Below are 15682 nucleotides of genomic sequence, written 5' to 3' on the forward strand. Positions count from 1 at the left end.
GTGGTGTTGGTAAATGTATACGCCCCGAACTGGGGTGATGCTGGATTTATGAAGCGCATGTTGGGGCGCAACCCGGACCTGGAGGTAGGAGGACTGATAATGGGAGGGGACTTCAACACAAGTGCTGGACCCAGCACTAGATCGCTCCAGATCAAGGACGGGAAAGAGGCCAGCGGCGGCCAGGGTGCTCAGGGGGTTTATGGATCAGATGGGGGGGGGGGGGGGAGTGGACCCATGGAGGTTCGCAAGACCGCAGGCCAGGGAATTTTCTTTCTTCTCCCACGTGCACAAGGCATACTCCCGGATAGACTTCTTTGTGCTGGGCAGGGCGCTCATCCCGAGGGATGAGGGGCGGAGTATTCGGCCATAGCCGTGTCGGACCATGCCCCGCACTGGGTGGAAGTGGGGCTGGGAGAGGAGAGGGACCAACGCCCGCTGTGGCTGTTGGATGTGGGACTGTTGGCAGATGAGGTGGTGTGTGGTAAGGTAAGGGGATGTACTGAAAGGTACTTGGAGGCCAACGGCAATGGGGAGGTGCGAGTGGGGGTGGTATGGGAGGCGTTGATCAGTGGAGAGCTAATCTCCATCAGGGCTCATAGGGAGAAGACAGAGGGCAGGGAAAGGGAGAGGTTAGTGGGGGAGATTTTGCGAGTGGACAGGAGATTCGCAGAGGCCCTGGAGGAAAGATTACTTGGGGAAAGGCGACGGCTCCAGACGGAGTTTGACCTGTTGACCACGGGGAAGGCGGAGGCACAGTGGAGGAAGGCGCAGGGGGCGACCTAAGAGTACGGGGAAAAGGCCAGTCGGATGCTGGCACACCAGCTCCGTAAGAGGGCGACAGCGAGGGAAATAGGGGGAGTCAAAGATGGTGGGGGAGCTATGGTCCAGAGTGCAACGGAAATAAATAAGGTATTCAAGGCCTTCTACGAAGAGCTGTACAGATCCCAGCCCCCAGGGGGAGAAGAGGGGATTGGAAGATTCCTGGACCAACTGCGGTTCCCGAGGGTGGAGGAACAAGAGGTGGCTGGTTTGGGGGCACCAATCGGGTTGGAGGAGCTGAGTAAGGGTTTGGGGAGCATGCAGGCGGGGAAGGCCCCGGGGCCGGACGGGTTCCCGGTGGAGTTCCATAGAAAGTATGCGGACCTGTTGGCCCCGCTACTAGTGAGGACCTTTAACGAGGCAAGAGAGGAGGGGTCCCTGCCCCCGACAATGTCGGATGCGACAATTTCCTTGATCCTGAAGCAAGACAAGGACCCACTGCAATGTGGATCGTACAGACCGATTTCGTTCCTAAATGTGGACGCTAAGCTATTGGCAAAAGTGCTGGCCACGAGGATTGAGGACTGTGTCCCGGGGGTGATTCATGAGGACCAGACAGGATGTGTAAAGGGCAGGCAATTAAATACGAATGTGCGGCGGCTCTTAAACGTGATAATGATGCCATCGGAGGAGGGAGAGGCGGAGATAGTGGCAGCCATGGACGCGGAAAAGGCCTTTGACCGAGTTGAGTGGGAGTACCTCTGGGAGGTGTTGCTTAGGTTTGGGTTCGGGGGAGGGTTTATTAGCTGGGTTAAGCTCCTTTACAGCGCCCCGGTGGCGAGTGTGGTGACGAACCGGCAGAGGTCGGAGTACTTTCGGCTGTACCGAGGAACGAGGCAGGGGTGCCCTTTGTCGTGCAGACTTTGAGGGAGTTTGAGGAGTTCTCGGGCTATAAGCTCAATGTAGGGAAGAGCGAGCTTTTTGTAATACAGGCAGGGGACCAAGAAAGAGGGATAGGGGACCTACCGCTGAGGAGGGCGGAGGTTTTTTTTCGGTATCTAGGGATCCAGATAGCCAGGAGCTGGGTGGCGCTACACAAACGGAATCTGACAAGGTTGGTGGACCAAATGGAGGTGGACTTCAAAAGATGGGACATGTTGCCGCTCTCGTTGGCGGGTAGAGTACAGTCGGTAAAAATGGTGGTCCTTCCGAGGTTTTTGTTTGTGTTCCAGTGCCTTCCCATCGTGATCACCAAAGGCTTTTTCAAGAGAGTAGGTAGGAGTATTATGGGGTTTGTGTGGGCGAACAAAACCCCGAGGGTAAGGAGAGGGTACCTGGAGCGCAGTAGGGGCCGAGGAGGGCTGGCGCTGCCAAACCTAGGGAGCTACTACTGGGCAGCTAACATGGCGATGATCCGTAAATGGGTTATGGAGGGAGAGGGGGCGGCATGGAAGAGGATGGAGATGGCGTCCTGCAAAGGAACGAGCTTGGGGGCGCTGGTGACGGCGCCGTTGCCGCTCTCGCCATCAAAGTACACCATGAGCCCGGTGGTGGCGGCAACATTAAGGATTTGGGGCCAGTGGAGACGGCATAGGGGTGCAGTGGGAGCCTCGGTGTGGTCCCCGATCAGGGGTAACCACCGGTTTGTCCCGGGGAAGGACGGGGGGGTTCCAGGGCTGGCACCGGGCGGGGATTAGAAGAATGGGGGACCTGTTCATCGACGGGACATTTGCGAGCCTAGGGGCACTGGAGGAGAAGTTTGAGCTACCCCCGGGAAATGCATTCAGATATATGCAGGTGAGCGCTTGTGTGAGGCGACAGGTCAGGGAATTCCCGCTGCTCCCGACACAGGAAATTCAAGACAGGGTGATCTCGGGTGTATGGGTCGGGGAGGGCAAGGTTTCGGCAATACACCAAGAGATGAAAGAAGAGGGGGAAGCGCTAGCAGAAGAGTTGAGGGGTAAATGGGAGGAGGAGTTGGGTAAGGAGATCGAGGAAGTTTTGTGGGCTGATGCCCTGGGTAGGGTCAATTCCTCCTCATGTGCCAGGCTCAGCCTGATACAATTTAAGGTGGTTCACAGAGCGCACTTGACGGGGCGAGGTTGAGTAGGTTCTTTGGGGTAGAGGACAGATGTGGAAGGTGCTCAGGGAGCCCGGCGAACCATGTCCATATGTTTTGGTCATGCCCGGCACTGGAGGGGTTCTGGAGAGGAGTGGCGGGAGCAATATCTCAGGTGGTGAAAGTCCGGGTCAAGCCAAGCTGGGGGCTAGCAATATTTGGAGTAGTGGACGAACCGGGAGTGCAGGAGGCGAAAGAGACCGGCATTCTGGCCTTTGCGTCCCTAGTAGCCCAGCGAAGGATCTTGCTAATGTGGAAGGAGGCGAAGCCCCCTAGCGTGGAGGCCTGGACAAACGACATGGCTGGGTTCATAAAGTTGGAAAGGATTAAGTTTGCCTTATGGGGGTCTGCGCAGGGGTTCTACAGGCGGTGGCAACCGTTCCTAGACTACCTCGCGGAGCGTTAGAGGAAGGTCGGTCAGCAGCAGCAGCAACCCTGGGAGGGGGGGGAAATGAGAGATTGTTTGAGGGGACGGACGAGCGGGGGATAACATGGAGGGCGGGGAAAACTGGCACGAACGGGCAAGAGCCAGTGTATAAAGCTCTGTAAATATATCATCTTACCATGTATATATCTTGCTCAGGGCGATTATGCGTTATTTTGTTACAGTGGGGGGGTTATTGTTTGTAAGGGGGAAAAAAATTGTCTTGTTTTGTTAAAAAACGTTAATAAATATATTTTTTTAATAATTAGAGGACATAGATTTACAGTAATTGGTAGAAAAATTAGAAGAGAATAGAGGATAATCTTTTTCACCAGAGGGTTGGGATCTTAGACTCACTCTCTGCCTAGTAAAGGCAGAAATCTTCCATCATATTGAAAAAAATACTTAAATAGGTATTCAAGTGCCATAACATACAAAGCTACAGACCAAGAGCTGGAAAGTGCGATCAAGTTGGATCACTCCTTTTCAGTCAACTTGCCGAATGGCCTCCTTGCCAAACATTTTTGCTGTCCATATTTTTACAGATTACCAACTGCATGCAATGTATAAACTGCTTTGACTTTAGCGACAGCTGCCCAACAAACTCTCTTTTGTTTTTCTCAGTGAGGCATCTGTCTGCACTCAGCAACATCCCACATTAGGTTGACTGAGACTGAACAGCATTCAGGACGATCTACAAACTGGAAGCCATCCAAGCCACTGGTGTTTCATCTCCAATTCTGACCATTCAACATCAACATTCTCTTCTTCATCTGCCCAACATGCATCTCAAACCACCTTCTTACACATCTCAAACTTGATTCAGGGCAGACCTAAATAAGCCAACTTGCAAAATAACATTTTGTAGGGTATAACTCCTCGCCTCAGTTAAGTAAATGCTATTGCAATGGCCACAATTACAAAGACTAACTAAATGACGTAGCTAGAGATTTTGGCAAAACAGATTTATATTTTTCAGATCTCTCATGGACCAATTTACCCAATTCTTTTATTGTCAAGCCTCCCAAAAAGGGAAGACTCGAGAGGAGCATTGAAGATTGTGACAATCACAGAACACTGGAATTACAAGTCTGCTAAGCCAAAGAGGTTTGTGAGAAAGCTGCAATTCTCAATCAAGGCAATTTGCCATCTGTTCCTATCCACCAAACTGAAATGAAATTGGACCTATTGGAGCAGCTTAACTTTTCAATTAAAAGAACAGATGAATACATATACACTGTTCCAGCTGTGGGGTATTCTGCAACAGTGATTAAGTACTCAACCCAGAACAAATGAAAAGCAAGCTTTCCCTCTAACTTACCTAATGATGTACCTTTATTTCAATCTCAGAAAATCACCTCTAAATAGGGTAATATCACTAGACTCACCCCAAAGGTCAGCAAGGTATTCCACAATGCTGTGTACATACTGGAATTTAAATATTTTTTACTGGAATGCCAGCACTGCGAGTTTACCTTCATTTCTCACACAAGCTGAAAGCATCCACCTATATTATGAGTCTTGAATGTGGCACACATTCATAGTACTACACCTCTCATCATGCTGTTCAGCTGAGTATTCGACAGTAAAGCAACCAAAACCCATTTATATTTATTGCCCATCTAGGAAAATTTCTGTCAGCAACTAAGCACCACGAAAAGACCACCAATCTGAAACGAGCAATTAATAAAACAAAAATTAAATTGTTTGAATAATTTCTTACTCGTTTTCAGATAAAAAATGACATCTGTCAGGAAACACACAAAATGCACAAGAGTGCCATTAAATCCCAAAACTTGTCAACTTAATGAAGTAGCTGCAAGGTTTCCCCGCACAGATCTGCTCTTTGCCACGAATCGTCTGGAGTTGGACATTTCATTAGGGCCTGCATGCAATGTTGCATGTTGAAATGTATTCTAGCTAAAAGATGCATAATTGGAGTATGTTTCACCCTCACCTTAAAAAAATAAGATGGTGAATTTATTGCAATAACCATCGTGTGACAACCAGGATCCTTCAATTGCCAGGAGACTTAAAGCTCTTGTTGGTAAATGGTGCAAGTACACACAAGGTTTCCAGGGAGTTACACTTTTCACCAGGTTGCTGGTGGAAACAAATTACATGGAACTGGCCTGTGTCACATGATAACCAAACTGAAAATGAATAAATTATTGAGGCATGAGTAATGCAAAAGAAACACAAAGGGTAGGATATTCCAATTTTGAGATAAAGTGCTCTGGGTTTTTTCCCCCCATTGCGGAGGTCAGCAGGAAAACATGCCAAATCTTCCGGTACCATTAATTATGCATCCGGGTGTTTTAGAACAGCATGATCTATGAGAGGTACAGTACTATTCAGTGGCAGGTCAGGCTTGGATAGAACGTACTCCACCATTGCATCCAGGTTCTATATTGAAATGGCATCCAACATCACTGACACACCTTTGAAGGAAGGTGGACTCCCTGAAAATGCAGACCGATCTTCAGGAGCACTCCGAGATCGTCTTTCCTGAGCACAAAGATGGATTACCAGGAACATTCAGAGGCTGGAAAATATACCCTCGCCAGGTTACCTAACCTGGAAGATCCACCACGGACCCACTGTTGCGGTGTTTCAAAGTCCAGGGTTGCGGGGTTGTGTCCCAAACTCCATAGGTAGTCCCAGGCATTGTTCAGGTGAGTCCTGACATCTGCACGCCACGTTGTTCCAAGCATGTTTCATGCCATTGTGTGTTTCCACTGGCATCGCGGATGTGGGGGGGGGGGGGGGGGGGGGGGGAGGGGGGGGTCGTTGGTTGGGCCTTCATCTCTAATGTAACCCTACTATTTAAAAAAGGAGGTAGAGATAAAGTGAGGCATTATAGACAAGTCATCCTGACGTCGGTAGTGGAGAAAATGCTCGGGTCCAATATAAAGATTTAATAGGAGAGCGCTTGGAAAACAGTGGCAGGATTGGAGAGTCAGCATGGATTTATGAAGGGAAATCATGCCAGACAAGCGTACTGGAATTCTTCGAGAATCTAATTAGTCGAGTTAAAGAGGCGGAGCCAGTGGATGTTGTTTATTTGGACTTTCAGAAGGCTTTCAACCAAGTCCCACATAAGAGATTAGCATGTAAAATTAAAGCACATGGGTTTGGGGGTAGTGTATTAAGAGGGATACAAAACTGGTTGGCAGAGAGAAAACAAAGAGTGGGAATAAATGGGTCTTTTTCCAAATGGCAGGCCACAAGGATCAATGCTAGGACCCCAGCTATTCACAACATATATTAATGATTTAAATGAGGGAATTAAATGTAATATCTCCAAGTTTGCAGATGTCACAAAGCTGGGTGAGAGGATGAGCTGTGAGGAGGATGCAGTGATGCTTCAGCGTGATTTGGAGAAGTTGTGAGTGAATAAATGCCTGGCAGATGCAGTCTAATGTGGATAAATTCGCCATTATCCACTTGGTCGCAAAAGCAGGAAGGCAGATTATTATCTGAATGGCTACAAATTGAGAGAGGGGAACATGCAATGAGACCTCGGTGTCCTTGAAAGTAAGCAAGCAGGTGCAGAGGCGGTAAAGGCGGCAAATTGTATACTGGCCTTCATTGCAAGAAGATTCAAGTTCAGGAGCAAGGATGTCTTGCTGCAATTATACAGGGCCTTGGTGAAAACACACCTGAACTAGCGTGCAGTTTTGGTCTCCTTATCGGAGAAAGGATGTTCTTGCTAAAGAGGGAATGCAGTGTAGGTTTTATCACTGATTCCTGGGATGGCAGGGCTGACATATGAGAGATCGAGTCGATTAGGATTACATTCATTGGAGTTTAGAAGAAAGGGTGGGGGGAGGGGTGAAGAGAATCTCAGAAACCTATAACATTCTAACAGGACTAGACACGGTAGGTGCAGGATGGATGTTCCCAATGGTGGGGATGTCCAGAACCAGGGGTCACAGCCTGAGGATATGGAGTGAACCACATAGGACTGAGATATGGAGAAATGTCTTCACCCAGAGAATGGTCAGCTTGTGACTTGCTATCGGAGAAAGCAGTTCAGGCAAAATCATTGTATGTTTTCAAAAAGGAGTTAGATATAATTTTGCAGGGAGATGGTGGCATAGATGTAATGTCACTAGACTAGTAATTCAAAGGCTCTGGAGGCATGGGTTTGAATTCCACCACAGCAGCTAGTGGAATTTAAGTTTGGGGCAACACGGAGGTTCGTACTGCTGCCTCACAGCGCCAGAAACCTGGGTTCAATTCCGATATTGGGTGACTGTCTGTGCAGAGTTTGCACATTCTCTCCATGCCTGCGTGTGTTTCCTCTGGGTGCATCAGTTTCCTCCCACAGTCCAAAGATGTGCAGGTTAGGTGGATTGCCCATGCTAAAGTTCCCTTTAGTTTCCAAAGGTTAGGTGGTGTTACGGGGATAGGTACAGACTAGATGGGCTGAATGGTTTCTTTCTGCGCAGTTGGGATTCTATGATTCTTGGGGCTCAAACAATACAGGGGGAAAGCAGGAGCAGGTTACAGAGTTGGATGATCATAATGAAAAGCGGAGCAGTCCAAGAGCTGAACGACCTACTCCTGCTCCCATTTTCTATCTGCATCCATTAATGGGATGCAATGAGATTCACACCAGTCTATGGCGGGTTTTCTGACCCGCATGGCAGGCACCAGCAGAATATGCTGCTCTAAAACCGATTTCTGGGCCTCCTACCATATTTTTTCAGTCTTGCCCACCTTTGAACCCGCCGGGGGAGGCTTCGGAGAATTCCACCCAATGATTTCTAGATTAAGCCCTTGCAAAATATTCTGAGCGAACAGATATTTAGGATATTTATTTTGTTGCAGTGGGGTTGTGCTGGAGCCTGTGAAGAACTGTGAATTTGATACTTTGACAATAACCACTGAATTGACCAAATACTGTGTGGCTGGAGTAATCAGGCTTATACCAGAGTGAACAACTACCTATTCAAGATACTTATCACAGGTGACTGTTATTCCGAAGCCTCCAGCCCCACCACACTCCCAGTCAATCGGCCCTGGGAAGAGGAGGAGCCCAGCTGAATGAAAACTCACGAACACCGGCCTGGGGCTTGGTGCAGGCGGTCAATTTACAGTGCCTACGATTATGTGGTCCTTTCTCAGGGTAAACTTATTGTGAAGACTGACTGCTCTTCCTTCTGCAGAATGGCATCAAGATCTGGACTGGCAGGAAAACACTTCATTGATTTTGGAGCTGGTGTTATTGATGAAAGGTGTTATTGATGAAGGGTGTTAGTGATGAAGAACACAGAAGAAATGTTGGTGATTCAACTTTGCAAGGAACCTTTTGAAGTTACAAATGGTGATCGAATAGTGCAACTGATCTGTGAACATATCTCCTATCCAGAACTTTAAGGAATTGAAGATCTTGGATGAAACTGAACAAGGCGCAGGTGGCTTTGAATCATGCCAAAGATCATGCAATGTCTACCTGACTAGGCAAATCAACCTCCCTTTCAATCTTGGGTATCAACTGAAGGGACAACAAGAGATACAAAAACATTCAGTAAAAAGGGTATCTAGCACATACAGAACCTAGTCTTGAATAATGATCCAAATATATGCTGATCAGCAATGGATTCTCTATAAAGATTGAGGCATAAAACTATTAATCTCCAAAAGCAACTGAAAGTCTAAATGAATTGAGCTTCCTGTACATCAGAAGTAACATAGCCTCAATGAACAAGCAAGAGAGTGCACTTTGCTTCAAAACTATCCCCTAAATTAATTCTAAACTCCCAACCTAAACTTATCTAACTACTACAGCTTTCAATGATATTTTCTATTACTGATGGCATGGGTTGAATTATTCCTATATTACTCGATTAACTGTTGAACCCCTGACAAATAGAATATTCTATGCAGAATAAAAACTATTGCATATTTTTGTACCCCAAGAACATGACTTCTTAAAAAAAGCTTACATCTAGTTCCATGCAAATGTTATACATTATTGAATTTTTTTTTTCAAACAAAAAAAATCTTGTTTGCACAAGATGTAGATTGGAATGTTTGTTTGGGTAATTAACAGTAGGGTACTCCATGGTCACTTGTTACTGGACGTGTAACTAGATAAAACTTCAGCATATTACCTTTTCTGTGCTGTTGTATGCAAGATAATTATGCACTAATATTACATGTATATAATTTTGATTCAAATATCGAATTAATCCTCAAACCAGAGTTAGATGGATTGGCCATGCTAAATTTCCCCTATCCAATAGGTTAGGTGGGGTTATGTGGATGGGGTGGGGTTGTGGGCCTAGGTAGGGTGCTCTTTCGGAGTGGCAGCGCAGCTTTGATGGGCAGAATGGTCTCCTACTGCACTGCAGTGATTCTATGACTCTATTACACTCACTCCCATTTAATAGGATTCCTGAATCAAGGATCACATGGCAAAATAAAATTCCAATCCACAGTTCATTCCTACTTAAATATGCAATTCATACACGAGTGTAAGATGTACGAAATTTAGGAATATTTCCAAAAATTTGTTTCCATTTCTATTAAGGAATTTTCTACTTTAACTGTTAAAATAATGGAACACCTTCAAGTGACCTTTTTATTCATCATGTTAAATTAGCATTAAAAAAGTTAGAAGCCCATTTATACTCGAACATTTGTTTTGCCTCACATAAGTAAACCAGAGGAAATATATCCATTAATGTCTTGCTTAGCACTTTTGAGTGAAATGAAACGATTCAGATTCAGACTTGTTGGAAGGCATCTCTAGGTATCGCTCTTGCCCCCGAGACAGAAGATTCTGGGTCAGGTCCCACTTCAGAGACTTAACAAAATCTAGGCTGACATCCCAGGGGGTGCAAAATTTTGGATAAGACATTAGCGCAAGGACCTATCTTCACTCTCAGATGGATGTAAAGATGCTTGCCACTCTTCTGGAGAGGATCCAATATCTATTCCTCAACTAACATCAGCAAAACAAACTACTTGGTCATTATCCTATTGCTTCTTGTGGGAGCTTGCTATGAACAAACTGGCTGCTATGTTTCCTGCAACAGTGAATATGCGCCAATGGACAACAGTGGCTACACATCAGTGGTACTACAGTAGCTGTAAAGTGCTTTGTGGCTTTCCGATACCCTGAAAGACTAATCCAGATTTACAGTGCTCTGAGCAGAACTACTGGAAAACCTAACTGCAGCAGTTTGAAGGGTGGTTTTGATATTGTAGCCACCTAAAATGGCTGATTCCCGAGTATTTGGCCAAACCCCGATGTAAAATGGTGAACTAAAGAGGCTGATGGGAAAATCAGCCAACAGGACTCAAAACGGACAGCTGCAGGCAGAACAGTGTATTCGGCTCTGGGGAAGTCGTCCCAGACCGATATCTGCACCATTAACAGCACATCAACCCAGTCATCTGCATTTTAATCGGCCATCCCCGGGAACAATGGCTATAAATTAGCAATTGAAAGCCGATCCAGACCTCTTGGCACCAGCAGTGGCTGAGACAAAGAAAGGTGGACGACCACCCCCCGATCAAGGAATCGCCCCATTATTGGAGCATATCGAACCCAGTGATTGGGAACAAGTCCAATCACTTGGGACCAGGGTCAAGGTCCGCCCCGAGGCGGGAAGCCCCTAGGGATTATAAAAATAGGGGCCAAGTTCAGATCGACCCTTCTTCTCTTACTCGCAACCTTCGAGACCCTTCGACGAAAGAACAAGTAAGTCTTACTCCAGCGATTGCTACCAGTTAGGTGTTCCAGCCTATCGACCCGTACCAGCCTTTTTGAATCCCGCAGGCCAGACCTAATTCGATAGACCATTCGTTTCCCTGACCTGGTGGGCCATCACCAAAGTTAAGTATTGGCCTTTAGGGGTAGGTTATAGTCTAGAAGTAAGATTATTGTATAAGTATTTATTGCTGTATATAATAAATGATCGTTGATTTAACATTTACTAAGCGGTGTGCTGTATTATTAATCATTACTTGAGCTTGAACCACGTGGCGGTATCAGAAAGATACCTGGCGGCTCGTGAGCAAAGGTGACAGAATTAGAGCTAATAAAACTAAGGCTAATAAGAGCAACAATATCAAGAGTAGATCTTGGTTCATTTTTAAAATATGAAACTTAAAATCACAAAAACATATTGTATCATCTATATCACGTTCAAATTATTTCATCCAATTCTGAAATACAGAAGTGGTTTAAAGGACTGTTCCAACATGATTCACAATCCGAACGGTTTTGCACTACAAGAAATAAAAAGCTTCAGTGTAAATGTCATGTCACCAAGAATAAATATTAATTTGAAAAGCTTAAAACCTGAAACCACCCCCCCCCCCCCCCCCCCCCCTCTCTCACCAAACCAGCCACTGACACTTTTCACTTTGAAAGTCAACACTTTGTTTTAATTTGTTCATGGGATGTGGGCATCAATGGCTAGGCTGGCATTTATTGCCCATCCCTAATTGCCCTTGAACTGAGTGTCTTGCTCAACCATTGCAAAGGGTTTTTAAGGGTCAACCAAGAAAACAAGAACAAGAAAAATAGGTCTGCTCTCGAAGGGTGATAAAGGTGAAGCATTGTCAACAAATTGCTGTCAACAAATCTCCAACTAGCCTTTCAGAACCAGTGCAAGGACATACAAAAAGAAAGAAAGGCTGCCACCAGAGATCAGGGAAAATTCAAAAGTTTAATGTTGCTTTTCATGAAAAAAATTATATTGTGCAACTGATTTTTATGCACGGACAAATGATTGGATACCTTAATTCAACATTATTCTGTACACATTAGCATTGTGTATAACACTACCTTCAAGAAATTTAAATATGTAGAAAAATATAACAACCTAACTATACAGACAGTAAATACACTTCACATTCAACGGTGGTAAAACTGAGAGCACTGATCTGCTGAAATGTAGATCAGTAATTTTTCCTCCTACTGAACTTTAACCATAACAGCTACCTCAATGACAGAAACATTTTGCATTGCACAACGTTACGTGTTTCTAACTCAATGTATCAACAATCTGGCACTTATGTAATTTACAACAATTAGTGTTCAGTCAAGAAAGCAAATCTTCTACAACAGCTTTTCAGGTTAGAAATGTGAAAAGGTAAAATACTATCTTAGCTGAAATATGCAGACGGTCTATCTGTGTGTGTCTGTAGTAAGTAGCTTTGGTCCTTGGAATGATCAACAATTCACAAGACACTGCATTGCACAGCTCTGTCTTCTACTTTTAGTTGAAATGTTTTAGTTTGAGTACATATACACTTGATATCAAATCTCCTTAAAATGTCACATTCATGATATCCAGTATCTTCAGTTCACTGTGCAAATGTAAATATTAATTGCCTGGACTACTTATAAATAACTGGTCAAAGCATAGTGACTGTTCTGACAGGTATTTTCTAGTGTTGTTGACTCATTTGCACATTTACACTCTTACTATGTAAAAGGCAATCAGAAAGATGATAGAGAAAGAGGGTGAGCTCCAATGACCTTACAAAAATGATGCGCGCTGAACATAATCACTAGGTGACATTCATTATAGCATTTCTACAATAATTCCCAATCACATTATTTCAAGAATAAACTAAGATTTTCTACATTCTCAGTGAACTAAACAGGAGCCCGAGAGGTACTGCATTAAAACAAAACAACTTGGATCCCATCAATTTGACAACAAGCACTTGGCTCCTTCTGGCCATGTCCATGAAAACATTTATCATACTGCTGGCAGGTCGCAAAGAATTCTACAACATATATTCTGGAATGCTCATTTACAATAATATTATTCGCAATAGGTAGGGCCGGACTAAAATTTTGCATTATGGAATATATGAGGGAGTAAACAACTTTTGCTTTAAATGAATCTTTTTCCAAAAAAGGAGGAAAAAAAACTGGAACATATTACAGGTACAGGAAGCCACACGAGATCACGTTAGAAGCGGACAAAACGTCAGTTTTTGTCACCTTCACATACAAGGTGGGTGGAGATAAAAAGGGGCCGGGAAATTTTTAAGATAAAACTGCTCGTACGATCAAACCGATATGATGGTTCGGCAGTTTGCCACTGCTAGGAAACATTCGACTGTAATCTAGTCACATTTTTGATCTAAAGACGTGCACGTAAACCATCATAAAGGAATTGTTTTAGTAAGTGTGGTCAGTTCCTCCAGCTAAAGCGGGGCACAGTAACAGGGGACGGATTACAATGGGTGACTGCTACTGGTATTTCGTTTCATGCCAATCTAAAATTACAAGGGGCGACTGATTTGAGTGGCAGTTTGAGCTCGTCACGATTGTGAGTCAGTAATGTGATGAGCGTTTGTTGCAACGGGGAAAGTGCTGCAAACCTGAATAAATGTGCGCGCCCACACACACACTACCATCCGCATCAGTGCCAAGGCCCTTGTGGAAGGAGGAGGAGGACGCAGCTCGTTTTGCAGTGAAGTTTAGAGATAGGGGAAAAGGAAGGAAGGCGGATGATGGCCGCTCCCAGCCCTGATACCAACCGCCCGCCCAGCCGCCGACATCTTGTCTCTCCGCCATGTTAGAGTCGTTGCCCCCCCCCCCCCGGCCCGGTCCCGGGGAGATTTTCCCAGCGCAAGCCCTCTACCGCCGCCGCCATTGCTCATCCACCACATTTAATTTTTAAACCATTAAAACCTGGGCCGCGCATAACAATCAAACAACTCACGGCAGTCTCTGCTCCTCCGCCTTCTCCACAGTCCGGGGTCCCGAGCCACCAGGATTTTCTCGGCTCCCTCGCCGACCGGGGGGAGCGGGATCCGTCGAGATTTCGGGCCTTGATGTCCAAAGTGGTGGGGTGGGGGTAGCAAGGCCGCGGCCTAAATGAGGCCTTCACCCCCGGCCTAACTCAGCCTTGCCCTTCAAGCGGCTCCAGTCGGCGCACCCCTCGTTATTCCGCTCCCCGCTCTCTCCGGGTGGGTGTGTGTACGGGAGGCCTGGCCCTCCCCTTTGCATGCGCTTGCAGCCCCTGCCTTCCTCTCCTCTTCTCTTCTCTCCTCTCCCTCCTTCCTTCCCTCCGCTGGCTCCGGCCCCGCCAATTAGGCTTCGAGCCGGCGGGCGGCGGCTGCGGGCTGAGCGCGCACCGGCTTCTCGGGCTTACGTCAGAGGGGAGGCGAAGCGAGGCGGCCGGAGCCGGAGGGCAGGCGGGGGCCGGGGAAAGACGGAGCCGAATCGACCCCCCAGTCCCAACAAAATAACACATTGGGTGGGGGGGGGGAGCAGCGTTACCAACTGCAACCGACGAGAAGAGCCCACAATATAATGTTTATTTCAGTACATCCCCGGGGTTAAATACAGCAGGCCCGCCACAAATATCTCCCCATTGACCATTTCATTATCTTATTTTGTGTCAAGTTTTCCTCTGTTTTTAAAATGTGATTTCTTCGATTTGTGTCGCATTAACCGCACATCAAATTAAAATGGGCTCATCCCCACGGAAGAAGATGTGGGAGTCGTAAACGTTGTCAGCCCCTCAACATTTCTACAAGAGTTTAGGCCAGAATCTTTACTTTTCATCAAAACATAAACTGCAACGCTGCTTAATCAGAGACTGGATGTAGATATTGGATATAAATTGTTTATAGGTTGTATATAAATAACTCTTAACTGATGAACACCCAAAAAATACCACTTCAACCCTTCAGCAGTAGACTCACTAAAACTACAAGTCTGAGATTGGAGGAAGTGTGGACAAAATAAACCTGTCAGCTCATCTTAAAACTTTAACTATATATGCGACCATAAATAGGAGAAAGTAACCCCAACCGACGAAATACATATTTTTGTTTCAAGTTTAGCTTGGTTTGAGCCCTTTTAATTCTGCCATTGTTCATAACGATTTTAAAAAAGTTTTATTCACAGAATTTCATTTTTGGTACAATTATTGTAACATTTTGTCTGTTTTCTGAAAAAGGTGCCCAAGAGGAGTGCCAGTTGGAGGGGTGGCTGGCTGGATAGGTGTAATATCTTTTCAGGTCAAGAAGCTGTGACACATGGGAGTTCCAAGTACCTAACTCAACTGGTTTATTCCTGTTTTAATTTGTATAAATACATATGCAAATAGTCACAAGCCTCAATGAAAAAGTTACACAATGGTCAAATTGCACACAACCTACATATATTTGCTGTTTCATTTATTTACAAATTCAACATAACCACTGGTTTTCTGTTCTTAAGATACTGTCCTTTTTGACCCAAACTCACAATTTGGAGTAGGTCCTTGAGTCATGTTGGCTTGAGTCTGAGGAGAAGTTTTCTTCAACAAAGACTGATGTTGCCCATCTCCAGTTGAATTTTCCACTTCATCAAACATGTGTCTCACTCCTACTCGGATCTGAACTAA

General features: G+C 45.6%; 1 protein-coding gene across 2 annotated transcripts in view; it reads right to left on the minus strand.

Moving 5' to 3' along the window:
• znf711 (zinc finger protein 711) overlaps positions 1 to 14534 on the minus strand; it is a 68598-nt gene extending 54064 nt beyond the window's left edge. Inside the window, exon 1 of one of the 2 annotated variants that reach the window (XM_072505226.1) lies at positions 14009 to 14534. The gene's annotated coding sequence lies outside the window, so the exon portion shown is untranslated. The remainder of the gene's footprint in view (positions 1 to 14008) is intronic. The other variant, XM_072505225.1, reaches the window with a different exon arrangement.
• Between the last annotated feature and the right edge of the window lie 1148 nt (positions 14535 to 15682).

Source organism: Scyliorhinus torazame, chromosome 5 (assembly GCF_047496885.1).
Source record: "Scyliorhinus torazame isolate Kashiwa2021f chromosome 5, sScyTor2.1, whole genome shotgun sequence".
Classification (NCBI taxonomy): Eukaryota; Metazoa; Chordata; class Chondrichthyes; order Carcharhiniformes; family Scyliorhinidae; genus Scyliorhinus; species Scyliorhinus torazame.